Below are 16,254 nucleotides of genomic sequence, written 5' to 3' on the forward strand. Positions count from 1 at the left end.
AGTAGAAAAATCTCTTTCTTATAAAATTCCAAGGTATTGGGGTTGAACTAGTGGAATTTCCCAAACTTGGATAACAAAACTTTGGTGTACATTTGTGGTGTGTGAATAAATTTTATTTACTTACATTTGTTATTGCATTAAATATTTTCCATTCATAAACACTAAAAATTTCATTTTGTTGTGATCTAATTGCCTTTTATCTCTTTTTTGTCTACGAGATGAAGGGAAAAGTGAAAACTCAAGTTTTGATTGAAGAAAAAATTATACATCTAAAATGGAAATGCACAATGCAAAAATTTAGAGAGAGATAATTCCAAAAAGTGTATGTAATTTTTCGGGATTGTAAACTCTTTTTAGTTTTTATATATCAGGTTTCGCAATTGTCGAGAAAAGGGTTAGGCGGGTGATTTTTAATTGAGTGTTGACTCCAAATCCATAAGTCATTCTTTAAAAAAATATAGCCCATTACGCATGATAAATCACTTTATAATTATCTATGATCGTTAGGTCAACTTTTTGTAAATGGGCGAAATAATGGCTTGTTTGACTCGAGTAAATATCCCACCGCACTTTTACTTGAGAATTTAATGAGCGTCTGTTATTCTCTTTAAAAGGGTTGGATCCATTGGTCATTTGCATCTTAAACATGTTTGAAGCATGCATATCCATTTTTTAAAATATGTGTAGAAAAATCTCTTTCTTATAAAATTCAAAGCTATTGGGATTGTTGAACTTGTGGAAATTCCTAAACTTGGATAACAAAACTTTTCTGTTCATTTGTGGTGTGTTAATAAATTTTATTTACTTACATTTTTTATTGCATTAAATTTTTTCCATTCATAAACTCTAAAATTTTCATTTCGTTGTGATATATTTGCCTTTTATCTCTTTTTTGTCGATGAGATGAAGGGAAAAGTGAAATCTCAAATTTTGATTTAAGGAAAAAGTATACATCTAAAATTAAAATGCACAATGTACAAATGTAGAGAGAGATAATTCCAAAAAGTGTTTGTAATTTTTAGGGATTTTACACTCTTTTTAGCTTTTATTTATCAGGTTTCACAATCGTCGGGAAAAGGGGGAGGCGAGGGATTTTTAACTAAGTGTTGACTCCCAATCCATTAGTCATTCCTTACAAAAATGTAGCCAGTTACGCTTGATAAATCACTTTACAATCATCTATGATCATTAGGTCAGGTTTTTGTAAATGGGCAAAATAATGGCTGGTTTGACACGGGTAAATATCCCACCGCACATTCACTTGAGAATTTATTGAGCGTTTGTTATTCTCTTTAAAAAGTTTGGATCCATAGGTCATTTGCATCTTTAACATGTTTCAAGCATTCTTCCCATTTTTTTAAACATGTGTTGAAAATTTTATTTCTTATAAAATTCCATGCTATTGGGGTGTTTGAACTAGTGGAATTTCCCAAGCTTGGATAACAAAACTTTTGTGTTCATTTGTGGTATGGAATAAATTTTCTTTACTTACATTTGTTATTGCTTTAAATTTTCATTTCTTTGTGATCTATTTGCCTTTTATCTCTCTTTTGTCTTCGAGTTGAAGGGAACAATGAAAACTCAAGTTTTGATTTTAAAAAATTGTATTTATCTAAAATGAAAATGCACAATGCACAAATGCAGAGAGAGATAATTCCAAAAAGTGTCCCAAATTTTTAGTTATTGTAAACTCTTTTTAGTTTTTTATATATCAGGTTTTGTAATCATCAGGAAAAGGGCAAGGTGTGGGGATTTTTACATGATTGTTGACTCCCAATCCAGGAGACATTCGTTACAAAAAAATAGCCTGTTATGCATGATAAATCATTTTACAATCATCTATGATTGTTCGGCCAGCTTTTGGTCAAAGGGCAAAATAATGGCTTGTTTGACTAGGGTAAATATCCCACAACACGTTTACTTGAGAATTTAATGAGAGTTTGTTATTCTCTTTAAAATGTTTGGATCCTAAGGTCATTTGCATCTTTAACATGTTCCATGCACGCATATCCATTTTTTAAAACATGTGTACAAAAATCTCTTTCTTATAAAATTCAAAGGTATTGGGGTTGAACTAGTGGAATTTCCCAAACTTGGATAACAAAACTTTTGTGTTCATTTGTGGTGTGTGAATAAATTTTCTTTACTAACATTTTTTATTGCTTTAAATTTTTTCAATACATAAACACTAAAAATTTCATTTCAATGTGATCTATTTGCTTTATATCTCTTTTTTGTCTATGAGATGAAGGGAAAATTATTTTGATTTAATAAAAATGTATACATCTAAAATGCAAATGCAAAATACACAAATGTAGAGAGAGATAATTAAAAAATGTGTCTGTAATTTTAAGGGATTGTAAAATCTTTTTAGTTTTTATATATCATATTTTGCAATGGTCAGGAAAAGGGGGAGGTGAGGGATTTTTAACTGAGTGTTGACTCCCAATTCATAAGTCATTCCTTACAAAAAAAAATAGCCCGTTACGCAAGATAAATCACTTTACAATCATCTATGATCGTTAGGTGAGCTTTTTGTAAATGGGCAAAATAATGGCTTGTTTGACTCAGGTAAATATCCCACCGCACGTTCACTTCAGAATTTAATGAGCGTTTGTTATTCTCTTCAAAAGGTTTGGATCCGTAGATCATTTGCATCTTTAACTTTTTTCAAGCATGCATATCCATTTTTTTAAACCATGTGTAGAGAAATCTCTTTCTAATAAAATTCCAAGTGATTGGGGTTGAACTAGTGGATTTTCCCAAACTAGGATATCAAAATTTTGTGTTTGTTTGGGATGTGTGAATAAATTTTCTTTACTTACATGTGTTATTGCTTTAAATTTTCTCCATACATAAACTCTAAAAGTTTCATTTCTTTGTGATCTATTTGCCTTTTATCTCTTTTTTGTCTACGAGATGAACGGAAAAGTGAAAATTCAAGTTTTGATTTAATAAAAAAGTATACATCTAAAATGGAAATGCACAATGCACAAATTTAGAGATAGATAATTCCTAAAAGTGTTTGTAACTGTTAGTATTGAAAACTCTTTTTAGTTTTATATATAAGGTTTTGCAATCGTCGGGAATAGGGGGAGGAAGGGGATTTGCAACTGAGTGTTGACTCCCAATCCATATGTCATTCCTTACAAAAATATAACCCGTTACGCATGATGAATCACTTTACAATCAACCATGGTCGTTAGGTTAGTTTTTTGTAATCGGGTAAAGTAAAGGTTTGTTTGACTCATGTAAATATCCCACCACACGTTGACTTTAAAATTTAATGAGCGTTTCTTATTCTCTTTAAAAGGTTTGGATCCATAGGTCATTTGCATTTTTAACATGTTTCAAGCATGTATTTCCATTTTTTAAAACATGAGTAGAAAAATCTCTTCCTATAAAATTCCAAGCAATTGGGGTTGAACTAGTGGAATTTCCATAACTTGGATAACAAAACTTTTGTGTTCATTTGTGGAGTGTAAATTAATTTTCTTCACTTACTTTTGTTATTGTTTTAAATTTTTTCCATACATAAGCTCTAACATTTTCATTTTGTTGTTATCTATTTTCCTTTTATCTCTATTTTGTCAACAAGATGAAGGGAAAACTGAAAACTGAAATTTTGATTTAAGAAAAAAAGTATACATCTAAAATGGAAATGCACAATACAAAAATGTAGAGAGAGATAATTCCAAAAAGTGTATGTAATTTTTAGGTATTGTAAACTCTTTTTAGTTTTTATAAATCAGGTTTTTGAAACGTCATGAAAAGGGGGAGGCAGGGGATTTTTAACTCAGTGTTGACTCCCAATCCATAAGTCTTTCCTTAAGAAAATATAGCCCATTACGCATGATAAATCACTTTTAACATCATCAATGATCGTTAGGTCAACTTTTTGTAAATGTACAAAATAATGGCTTATTTGACTCGAATAAATATCCCACTGCACGTTTACTTGAGAATTTAATGAGCATTTTCTATTCTCTTTAAAAGGTTTGGATCCATAGGTCATTTGCAAATTTAACATGTTTCAAGCATGCATATCCAGTTTTTAAAACATGTGTAGAAAAATCTCTTTCTTATAAAATACCAAGCAATTGGGGTTGAACAAGTGGAATTTCCCATACTTGGATAACAAAACATTTTTGTTCATTTGTGGTGTGTGAATAAATTTTCTTTATTATATTTGTTATTGCTTTAAATTTTTTCCATACATAAACTCTAAAATTTTCATTTCGTTGTGATCTATTTGCCTTTTATCTCTTTTTTGTCTACGAGAAGAAGGGAAAAGTGAAAACTAAAGTTTTGATTGAAGAAAAAATTATACATCTAAATGCACAATGCAAAAATTTAGAGAGAGATAATTCCAAAAAGTGTATGTAATTTTTCAGGATTGTAAACTCTTTTTAGTTTTTATATATCAGGTTTCACAATTGTCGAGAAAAGGGTTAGGCGGGTGATTTTTAATTGAGTGTTGACTCCAAATCCATAAGTCATTCTTTACAAAAATATAGCCCATTACGCATGATAAATCACTTTATCTATGATCGTTAGGTCAACTTTTTGTAAATGGGCGAAATAATGGCTTGTTTGACTCGAGTAAATATCCCACCGCACTTTTACTTGAGAATTTAATGAGCATCTGTTATTCTCCTTAAAATTTTTGGATCCGTAGGTCATTTGCATCTTTAACAAGTTTCAAGCATTTCATATCCATTTTTTGAAAAATGTGTAGAAAAATCTCTTTCTTATAAAATTCAGAGCTATTGGGGTTGTTGAACTAGTGGAATTTGCCAAACTTGGACAACAAAACTTTTGTACTCATTTGTGATGTTATAATTAATTTTGTTTACTTACATTTTTTTTTGCTTTAAATTTTTTCCATACATAAACTCTAAAATTTTCATTTCGATGTTATCTATTTGCTTTTATCTCTTTTTTGTCTATGAGATGAAGGGAAAAGTGAAAACTCAAGTTTTGATGTAAGAAAAAAGTATACATCTAAAATGGAACTGCAAAATGCACAAATTTTGAGAGAAATAATTCCAAAAAGTGTCTGTAATTTTTAGGGATTGTAAACTCTTTTTGGTTTTTATATATCAGGTTTTGCAATCATCGGGAAAAGGGGTAGGCGGGGGATTTTCAACTAAATGTAGACTCCCAATCCATAAGTCATTCCTTACAAAAATATAGCTCGTTACACAAGATAATTCACTTTACAATCATCCATGGTCGTTAGGTCAGCTATTTTGTAAATAGGCAAAATAATGGTTTGTTTGATTCGAGTAAATATCCTACCACACGTTGACTTGAAAATTTAATGAGCGTTTGTTATTCTCTTTAAAAGGTTTTGATCCATAGGTCATTTGCATCTTTAACATGTTTCAAGAATGCATATCCATTTTTTCAAACAACTGTAGAAAAATATGTATCTTATAAAATTCCAAGCTGTTGGGGTTGTTGAAATAGTGGAATTTCCCAAACTTGCATAACAAAATTTTGTTTTCATTTGTAGTGTGTTAATAAATTTTATTTACTTACATTTGTTATTGCTTTAAATTTTTTCCATACATAAACTCTAAAATTTTCATTTCGTTGTGATTTATTTGCCTTTTATCTTTTTTTTTGTCTACAGGATGAAGGGAAATGTAAAAACTCAAGTGTTTATTTAAGAAATATGTATACATCTAAAGTGAAAATGCACAATGAAGAAATGTAGAGAGAGATAATTCATAAATTTGTTTGTAATTTTTAGGGATTGTAAACTCTTTTAATTATTTATATATCAGGTTTTGCAATCTTCGGGAAAAGGAGGAGGCAGGGGAATTTTAACTGAATGTTGACTCCCAATCCATAAGTCATTCCTTACAAAAATATAGACCGTTATGAATGATAAATCACTTTACAATCATCTATGATCGTTCGGTCAGCTTTTTGTAAATGGGCAAAATATTGGCTTGTTAGACTCGGGTAAATATCCCACCTCAAGTTCAATGAGCGTTTGTTATTCTCTTTAAATGGTTTGGATGCATAGGTCTTTTGCATCTTTAACATGTTTCAAGCATGCATATCCATTTTTTAAAACGTGAAGAAAATCTATTTCTTATAAAATTCCATGCTATTAGCGTGTTTGAAATAGTGGAATTTCCCAAACTTGGATAAGAAAATTTTTTTGTTCATTTGTGGTGTGTGAATAAATTTTATTTACTTAAATTTTCTATTGCATTAAATTTTTTCCATACATAAACTCTAAAATTTTCATTTCGTTGTGATCTATTTGCCTTTTATCTCTTTTTGTCGACTAATGAAAGGAAAAAAGAAAACTCAAGTTTTGATCTAAGAAAAAGGTATCCATCTAAAATGGAAATGCACAATGTAAAAATGTAGAGAGAAATAATTCCAAAAAAATTCTGTAATTTTTTGGGATTGTAAACTCTTTTTAGCTTTTATATATCAGGTTTTGCAATCGTCGGGAAAAGGAGGAGGTGGGGGATTTTTAACTGAGTGTGACTCCCAATCCATAAGTCATTCCTTTAAAAAATATAGCCTGTTACACATGATAAATCACTTTTCAATCACCCATGGTCGCATGGTCAGCTTTTTGTAAATGGGCAAAATAAAGGCTTGTTTGACTCAGGTAAATATCCCACCACACGATCACTTGAAAATTTAATGAGCGTTTGTTATTCTCTTTAAAAGGTTTGGATCCATAGGTCATATGCATATTTAACCAGTTTCAAGAATGCATATCCATTTTTTAAAACATGTGTTGAAAAATCTATTTCTTAGAAAATTTCATGCTATTGGGGTCTTTGAACTAGTGGAATTTCCCGAACTTGGATAACAAAACTTTTGTGTTCATTTGTGGTGTGTGAATAAGTTTTATTTACTTACATTTATTATTTCTTTAAATTTTTTCCATACATAAACTCTAAAATTTTCATTTCGTTGTGATCTATTTGCCTTTTATCTCTTTTTTGTCGATGAAATGAAGGGAAAAGTGAAAACTCAAGTTTTGATTTAAGAAAAAAGTATACATCTAAGATGGATATGCACAATGCACAAATGTAGAGAGAGAAAATTTCAAAAAGTGTCTGTAATTTTTAGGGATTGTAAACTCTTTTTAGTTTTTATATATCAGGTTTTGCAATCATCGGCAAAAAGGGAGAGGCGGGGGCTTTTAACCTGAGTGTTGTCTCCCAATTCATAACTCATTCCTTACAAAAAATATAGCCTGTTACACATGATAAATTACTTTGCAATCATCTATGATCGTTAGGTCAATTTTTTGTAACTAGGCAAAATAATGGCTCTTTTGACACAGATAAATATCCCACCACAAGTTCACAAGAAAATTTAATGAGTGTTTGTTATTCTCTTTAAAAGGTTTGCATCCATAGGTCATTTGCATCATTAGCATGTTTCAATCATGCATATCCATTTTTTAACATGAGTAGAAAAATCTCTTTCTTATAAAATTCGTAGCTATTGGGGTTGAACTAGTGGAATTTCCTAAACTTTGACAACAAAACTATTGTATTCATTTTTGGTGTGTGAATAAAATTTAATTTCTTACATTTGTTATTGTTTTAAATTTTTTCCATACATGAACTCTAAAATTTTCATTTCGTTCTGATCTAGTTGCGTTTTATCTCTTTCTTGTCTACGAGATGAAGGGAAAAGTGAAAACTCAAGTTTTGATTTAAGAAGAGAGTATACATCTAAAACAGAAATGCACAATGCACAAATGTAGAGAGAGATAGTTCCAAAAAGTGTCGTTAATTTTTTGGGATTGTAAACTCTTTTAATTTTTTATATATCAGGTTTTTCTATCGTCGGGAAAAGGGGGAGGCGGGGGATTTTTAACTGAATGTTGACTCCCAATCCATAAGTCATTCCTTAAAAAAATACAGGCCGTTACGCATGATAAATCACTTTACAATTATCTATGTTCGTTCGGTCAACTTTTTGTAAGTGGGCAAATTAATGGCTTGTTTGACTCGGGCAAATATCCCACCGCACGTTCACTTGAGAATTTAATGATCGTTTGTTATTCTCTTTAAAATTTTTGGATGCATAGGTCATTTGCATCTTTAACATGTTTCAAGCATGCATATCCATTTTTTAAATCATGTGTAGAAAAATCTCTTTCTTATAAAATTCCTAGCTATTGGGGTAGAACAAGTTGAATTTCCGAAACTATGATAACAAAACTTTTGTGTTCATTTGTGGTCTATGAATAAATTTTATTTTCTTACATTTGTTATTTTTTAAGTTTTTCCCATACGTAAACTCTAAAATTTTTATTTCGTTGAGATCTATTTGCCTTTTATCTCTTTTTTGTCTACAAGATGAAGGGAAAAGTGAAAATTCAAGTTTTGATTTAAGAAAAAAAGTATACATCTAAAATAGAAATGCACAATGCACAAATGTAGAGAGAGATAATTCCAAAAAGTGTCAGTAATTTTAAGGGATTGTAAACTCTTTATAGTTTATATATATAAGGTTTTTTAATCGTGGGAAAAGGGGGAGGTGGGGGATTTTTAATAGAGTGTTGACTTCCAATCCATAAGTCTTTCCTTACTAAAATATAGTCCGTTACGTATGATAAATCACTTTACAATCATCTATGATCGTTAGGTCAGCTTTTTGTAAATTGGCAAATGAACAATCATCTATGATCGTTAGGTCAGCTCTTTATAGTTCACACACCACAAATGAACACAAAAGTTTTTTTATCCATGTTTTGGAAATTCCACTAGTTCAACCCCTATCGCTTGGAATTTTTACACATGTTTTAAAAAATGGATATGCATGCATGAAACTTGTTAAAGATACAAATGACCTATGGAACCAAACCTTTTAAAGATAATAACAAACGCTCATTAAATTCTCAAGTGAACATACAGTGTGATATTTACCCGAGTCAAACAAGCCATTATTTTGCCCATTTAAAAAAAGCTGACCTAATGATCATAGATGATTGTAAAGTGATTTATCATGCGTAAAGGGCTATATTTTTGTAAGGAATTACTTATGGATTGGGAGTCAACACTCAGTTAAAAATCCCCCGCCTCCCCCATTTCCCGACGATTGCAAAACCTAATATATAAAAACTAAAAAGAGTTTACAATCCCTAAAAATTAAAGACACTTTTTGGAATTATCTCTCTCTACTTTTGTTCATTGTGCATTTACATTTTAGATGTATACGTTTTTATTAAATCAAAACTTGAGTTTTCACTTTTCCCTTCTTGTCTTAGACATAAAAGAGATAAAAGGCAAATACATCACAACAAAATGAAAATTTTAGAGATTAGGTATGGTAAAAATTTAAAGCTATAACAAAAGTAAGTAAAGAAAATTTATTCACACACCACAAATAAAGACAAAAGTTTAATTATCCAAGTTTGGGAAATTCCACTAGTTCATCAACCCCAATAGCTTGGAATTTTATAAGAAAGAGATTTTCTACACATGTTTTAAAACATGGATATGCATGCTTGAAAAATGTTAGAGATGCAAATGACCTGTGGATCCAAACCTTTTAAAGAGAATAACAAACGCTCATTAAATTATGAAGTAACGTGCGGTGGGATATTTACCCAAGTCAAACAAGCAGTTATTTTTCCCATTTACAAAAAGTTGACCTAACGATCATTCATGATAGTAAAGTGATTTATCATGCACAACAGGCTATATTTTTCTAAGGATTGAATTATGGATTGGGAGTCAACACTCAGTTGAAAATCCCTCGCCTCCCCCATTTCCCAATGATTAAAAAACCTAATATATAAAAACTATAAAGAGTTTACAATCCCTAAAAATTACAAACACTTTTTGGAATTATCTCTCTCTACATTTGTGCATTGTCCATTTCAATTTTAACAGTATACTTTTTTCTTAAATCAAAACTTGAGTTTTCTCTTTTCCCTTCATCTCGTAAACAAAATAGAGATAAAAGGCAAATAGGTATCAACAAAATGAAAATTTTAGAGTTTGGGTATGGAAAAAAATTTAAAGCAATAGCAAATGTAAGTAAAGAAAATTTATTCACACACCACAAATGAACACAAATGTTTTGTTATCCATGTTTGGGAAACTCAACTAGTTCATCAACCCCAATAGCTTGGAATTTTATAAGAAAGCGATTTTTCTACCCATGTTTTAATAAATGAATATACATGTTTGAAACATGTTAAAGATGCAAATGACCTATGGATGCAAACCTTTTAAAGAGAATAACAAACGCTTATTAAATTCTCAAGTGAATGTGTCGTGGGATATTTACCCGAGTCAAACAAGCCATTATTTTGCCCATTTATAAAAAGTTGACCTGACAATCATAGATGATTGTAAAGTGATTTGTTATGTGTAAATGGCTATATTTTTGTTAGGAATAACTTATGGATTGGGAGTCAACACTCAGAAAAAAATCCATGCCTCCCCCTTTTGCCGACGATTGCAAAACCTAATATATAAAAACTAAAAAGAGTTTACAATCCCTAAAAATTTCTGCAAATTCTAGAATTATCTCTCTCTACATTTGTGCATTAAGCATTTCCATTTTAGATGTATACTTTTTTCTTAAATGAAAACTTGACTTTTCACTTTTCCCTTCATCTCGTAGAAGAAAAAGAGATAAAAGGCAAATACATCACAACGAATTAAAAATTTTAGAATTTTGGTATGAAAAAAGTTTAAAGCAATAAAAAATGTAAGTAAATAAAATTTATTCACACACCACAAATGAACGCCAAAGTTTTGTTTTCCTAGTTTGGGGAATTCCACTAGTTCTTCAATCCCAATAGCTTGGAATTTTATAAGAAAGAGATTTTTCTACACATGCTTAAAAAACTGGATATGCCTGCTTGAAACATGTTAAATATGCAAATGACCTATGGATCCAAACCTTTTAAAGAGAATAAAAACGCTCATTAAATTCTCAAGTGAACGAGCGGTGAGATATTTACCAGTGTCGAAAAAGCCATTATTTTGCACTTTTACAAAAAGCTGACCTAACGATCATAGATGATTGTAAAGTGATTTATCATGCGTAACGGCTATATTTTTGTAAGGAATGACTTATGGATTAGGAGTCAACACTCAGTTAAAAATCCCCCGCTTCCCCATTTTTCCAACGATTGCAAAACCTAATATATAAAAACTAAAATATTTTACAATCCCTAAAATTACTGACCCTTTTTGGAATTATCTCGCTCTACATTTGTGCATTGTGCATTTTTATTTTAGATGTATTCATTTTTCTTAAATCAAAACTTGAGTTTCACTTTTCCCTTCATATCGGAGACAAAAAAAGAGATAAAAGGCAAATAGATCACAACGCAATGAAAATTTTAAAGTTTATGTATGGAAAAAATTTAAAGAAATAACAAATGTAAGTAAATAAAATTTATTCACACACCACAAATGAACACAAAAGTTTTTTTATCCAAGTTTGGGAAATTCCACTAGTTCAACCCCAATCGCTTGGAATTTTTTAAGAAAGAGATTTTTCTACACATGTTTTAAAAACTGGATATGCATGCTTGAAACTTGTTAAAGATACAAATGACCTATGGAACCAAACATTTTAAAGATAATAACAAACGCTCATTAAATTCTCAAGTGAATGTATAGTGTGATATTTACCCGAGTCAAACAAGCCATTATTTTGCCCATTTAAAAAAAGCTGACCTAATGATCATAGATGATTGTAAAGTGATTTATCATGCGTAACGGGCTATACTTTTGTAAGGAATTACATATGGATTGGGAGTCAACACTCGGTTAAAATTCCCCTGCCTCCCCCGTTTCCCGACGATTGCAAAACCTAATATATAAAAACTAAAAAGAGTTTACAATCCCAAAAAATTAAAGACACTTTTTGGAATTATCTCTCTCTACTTTTGTGTATTGTGGAGTTCCATTTTAGATGTATACTTTTTTATTAAATCAAAACTTGAGTTTTCACTTTTCCCTTCTTCTCTTAGACATAAAAGAGATAAAAGGCAAATACATCACAATGAAATGAAAATTTTAGAGTTTAGGTATGTTAAAAATTTAAAGCTATAACAAAAGTAAGTAAAGAAAATTCATTCACACGCCACAAATAGAGACAAAAGTTTAGTTATCCAAGTTTGGGAAATTCCACTAGTTCATCAACCCCAATAGCTTGGAATTTTATAAGAAAGAGATTTTCTACACATGTTTTAAAACATGGATATGCATACTTGAAAAATGTTAGAGATGCAAATGACCTGTGGACCTAACGATCATTCATGATAGTAAAGTGATTTATCATGCACAACAGGCTATATTTTTCTAAGGAATGACTTATGGATTGGGAGTCAACACTCAGTTGAAAATCCCTCGCCTCCCCCATTTCCCAACGATTACAAAACCTAATATATAAAGACTAAAAAGAGTTTACAATCCCTAAAAATTACAGACACTTTTTGGAATTATCTCTCTCTACATTTGTGCATTGTCCATTTCAATTTTAACAGTATACTTTTTTCTTAAATCAAAACTTGAGTTTTCTCTTTTCCCTTCATCTCGTAAACAAAAAAGAGATAAAAGGCAAATAGGTCACAACAAAATGGAAATTTTAGAGTTTATGTATTAAAAAAATTTAAAGCAATAACAAATATAAGTAAAGAAAATTTATACACACACCACAAATGAACACAAAAGTTTTGTAATCCATGTTTAGGAAATTGCACTTGTTCAACCCCAATAACTTGGAATTTTATAAGAAAGAAATTTTTCTACCCATGTTTTAAAAAATGGATATGCATGTTTGAAACATGTTAAAGATGCAATTGACCTATGGATCCAAACCTTTTAAAGAGAATAACAAACATTCATTAAATTCTCAAGTGAATGTGCAGTGGGATATTTTCCTGAGTCAAACAAACCATTATTTACCCATTTACAAAAAGCTGACCTAATGATCATATATGATTGTAATGTAATTTATCCTGAGTAAAGGGCTATATTTTTGTTAGGAATAATTTATGGATTGGGAGTCAATACTCAGATAAAAATCCCCGCCTCCCCCTTTTCCTGACGATTGCAAAACCTAATATATAAAAACTTAAAAGAATTTACAATCCCTAAAAATTACAGACACTTTTTGGAATTATCTCTCTCTACATTTGTGCATTGTGCATTTCCATTTTAGATGTATACGTTTTTCTTAAATCAAAACTTGAGTTTTCACTTTTCCCTTAATCTCGTAAACAAAAAAGAGATCAAAGGCAAATATTGGTCACAACGAAATGAAAATTTTAGTGTTTAGTTATGGAAAAAATTTAAAGCAATAAAAAATGTAAGTAAATAAAATTTATTCGCACACCACAAATAAACACTAAAGTTTTGTCATCCAAGTTTGGAAAATTCCACTAGTTCTTCAACCCCAATAGCTTGGAATTTTATAAGAAAGAGATTTTTCTACACGTGTTTTAAAAAATGGATATGCACGCTTGAAACATGTTAAAGAAGTAAATGATCTCTGGATCCAAACCTTTTAAAGAGAATAACAAACGCTAATTAAATCTAAAGTAACGTGCCATGGTATATTTACCCAAATCAAAAAATAAATTATTTTTCCCATTTAAAAAAAGCTGACCTAACGATCATTGATGATTGTAAAGTTATTTATCATGCGCAACGGGCTATATTTTTTTAAGGAATGACTTATGGATTGGGAGTTAACACTCAGTTAAAAATCCCCCTCTTCCCCCTTTTCCCGATGATTGCAAAACCTAATATATTAAAACTAAAAAGAGTTTCCAATCCCTAAAAATTACAGAAAATTTTGTGAATTATCTGTCTCTACATTTGTGCATTGTGTATTTTAATTTTAGATGTATACTTTTTTCTCAAATAAAAACTTTAGTTTTATCTTTCCCTTCATCTAGTAGACAAAAAAGAGATAAGAGGAAAATACATCACAATGAAATGAAAATTTTAGAGTTTAGGTATGGAAAATATTTAAAGCAATAACAAATGTAAATAAAGAAAATTTATTCACACACAACAAATGAATACAAAAGTTTTGTTATCGAAGTTGGGAAATTGCACTAGTTCAACCCCAATAGCTTTGAATTTTATTAGGAAGAGATTTTTCTAACCATGTTTTAAAAAATGGATATGCATGTTTGAAACATGTTAAAGATGCAATTGACCTATGGATCCAAACCTTTTAAAGAGAATAAAAAACACTCATTAAATCTCAAGTGAATGTGCAGTGGAATATTTACCAGAGTCAAACGAGCCATTATTTTGCCCATTTACAAAAAGCTAACATAACGATCATAGATGATTGTAAAGTGATTTATCATGTGTAAAGGGCTAAATTTTTGTTAGTAATAACTTATGGATAGGGAGTCAACACTCAGATAAAAATCCCCGCCTCCCCCTTTTCCCGAAGGTTCCACAACATAATATATAAAAAATAAAGAGAGTTTACAATCCCTAAAAATTACCAACACTTTTTGGAATTATCTCTCTCTACATTTGTGCATTATGCATTTACATTTTAGTTGTATACTTTTTTCTTAAATATAAACTTGAGTTTTCACTTTTCCTTTCATAAAAGGCAAATACATCACAACGAAATGAAAATTTTAGAGTTCAGGTATAGAAAAAATTGAAAGCAATAAAATATGTTAGTAAAGAAAATTTATTCACATGCTACAAATGAACACAAATTTTTGTTTCCAAGTTTTAGAAATTCCACTAGTTCATCAACCCCAATAGCTTGGAATTTTATAAGAAAAAGATTTTTCTACACATGTTTTAAAAAATGGATATGCATGTTTGAAACATGTTAAAGATGCAAATGACCTATGGTTCCAAACCTTTTAAAGAGAATAAAAAATGCACATTAAATTCTCAAGTGAATGTACGGTGGGATATTTACCAGAGTCAAACAAGCCATTATTTTACCCATTTACAAAAAGGTGACCTAATGATCATAGATGATTGTAAAGTCATTTATCATGTGTAATGGGCTATATTTTTATAAGGAATGACTAATGGATTGGGAGTCAACACTCAGTTAAAAATCCCCCGCTTCCCCCTTTTCCCGACGATTGCAAAACCTAATATTTAAAAACAAAAATAGTTTACAATCCATAAAAATTACAGACACTTTTTGGAATTATCTCGCTCTACATTTGTGCATTGTACATTTCTATTTTAGATGAATACTTGTTTCTTAAATCTAAACTTGAGTTTTCACTTTTCCCTTCATATCGAAGACAAAAAAGAGATAAAAGGCAAATAGATCTCAACAAAATGAAAATTTTAGAGTTCATGTATGGAAAAAATTTAAAGAAATAAAAATATAAGTAAAGAAAATTTATTCACACACCACAAATGAACACAAAATTTTTTTTACCCAAGTTTGGGAAATTCCACTAGCTCAACCCCAAATACTAGGAATTTTATAAGAAAGAAATTTTTCTACACATGTATTAAAAAATGGATATACATGCTTAAAACATGTTAAAGATGCAAATGACCTATGAACCCAAGCCTTTTAAAGAGAATAACAAACGCTCATTAAATTCTCAAGTAACTTGTGGTGGGATATTTAACCAAGTCAAACAAGCAATTATTTTTCCCATTTACAAAAAGCTGACCTAATGATCATAGATTATTGTAAAGTGATTTATCATGCGTAAATGGCTATATTTTTTTTAGGAATAACTTATGGATTGGAAGTCAACACTCAGTTAAAAATCTCCCACCTCCCCTTTTCTCGACAATTGCAAAACCTTATATGTAAAAACTAAAATGAGCTTACAATCCCTAAAAATTAAGAAAACTTTTTGGAATTATCTCTCTCTACATTTGTGAATTTTTCATTTCAATTTTAGATGTATACTTTTTTCATAAATGAAAACTTGAGTTTTCACTTTTCCCTTCATCACGTAAACAAAAAAGAGACAAAAGGCAAATAGGTCACAACGAAATGAAAATTTTAGAGTTTATGTAAGGAAAAAATTTGAAGCAAAAAAAAAATATTAGAAAAGAAATTTTATTCACTCACCACAAATGAACACAAAAGTTTTGTAATCCAAGTTTGGTAAATTCCACTAGTTCAACCCCAATAGCGTGGAATTTTAAAAGAAAGAGATTTTTCTACACATATTTTAAAAAATGGATATGCATGCTTGAAACAAGTTAAAGATGCAAATGATCTATGGATCTAAACCTTTTAAAGAGAATAGCAAACGCT

This window comes from Aristolochia californica, unplaced genomic scaffold (genome assembly GCF_029961685.1).
Source record: "Aristolochia californica isolate CCGP_79_NKW_82.1479 unplaced genomic scaffold, dmAriCali1.0.hap1 SCAF_9, whole genome shotgun sequence".
NCBI classification, from domain to species: domain Eukaryota; kingdom Viridiplantae; phylum Streptophyta; class Magnoliopsida; order Piperales; family Aristolochiaceae; genus Aristolochia; species Aristolochia californica.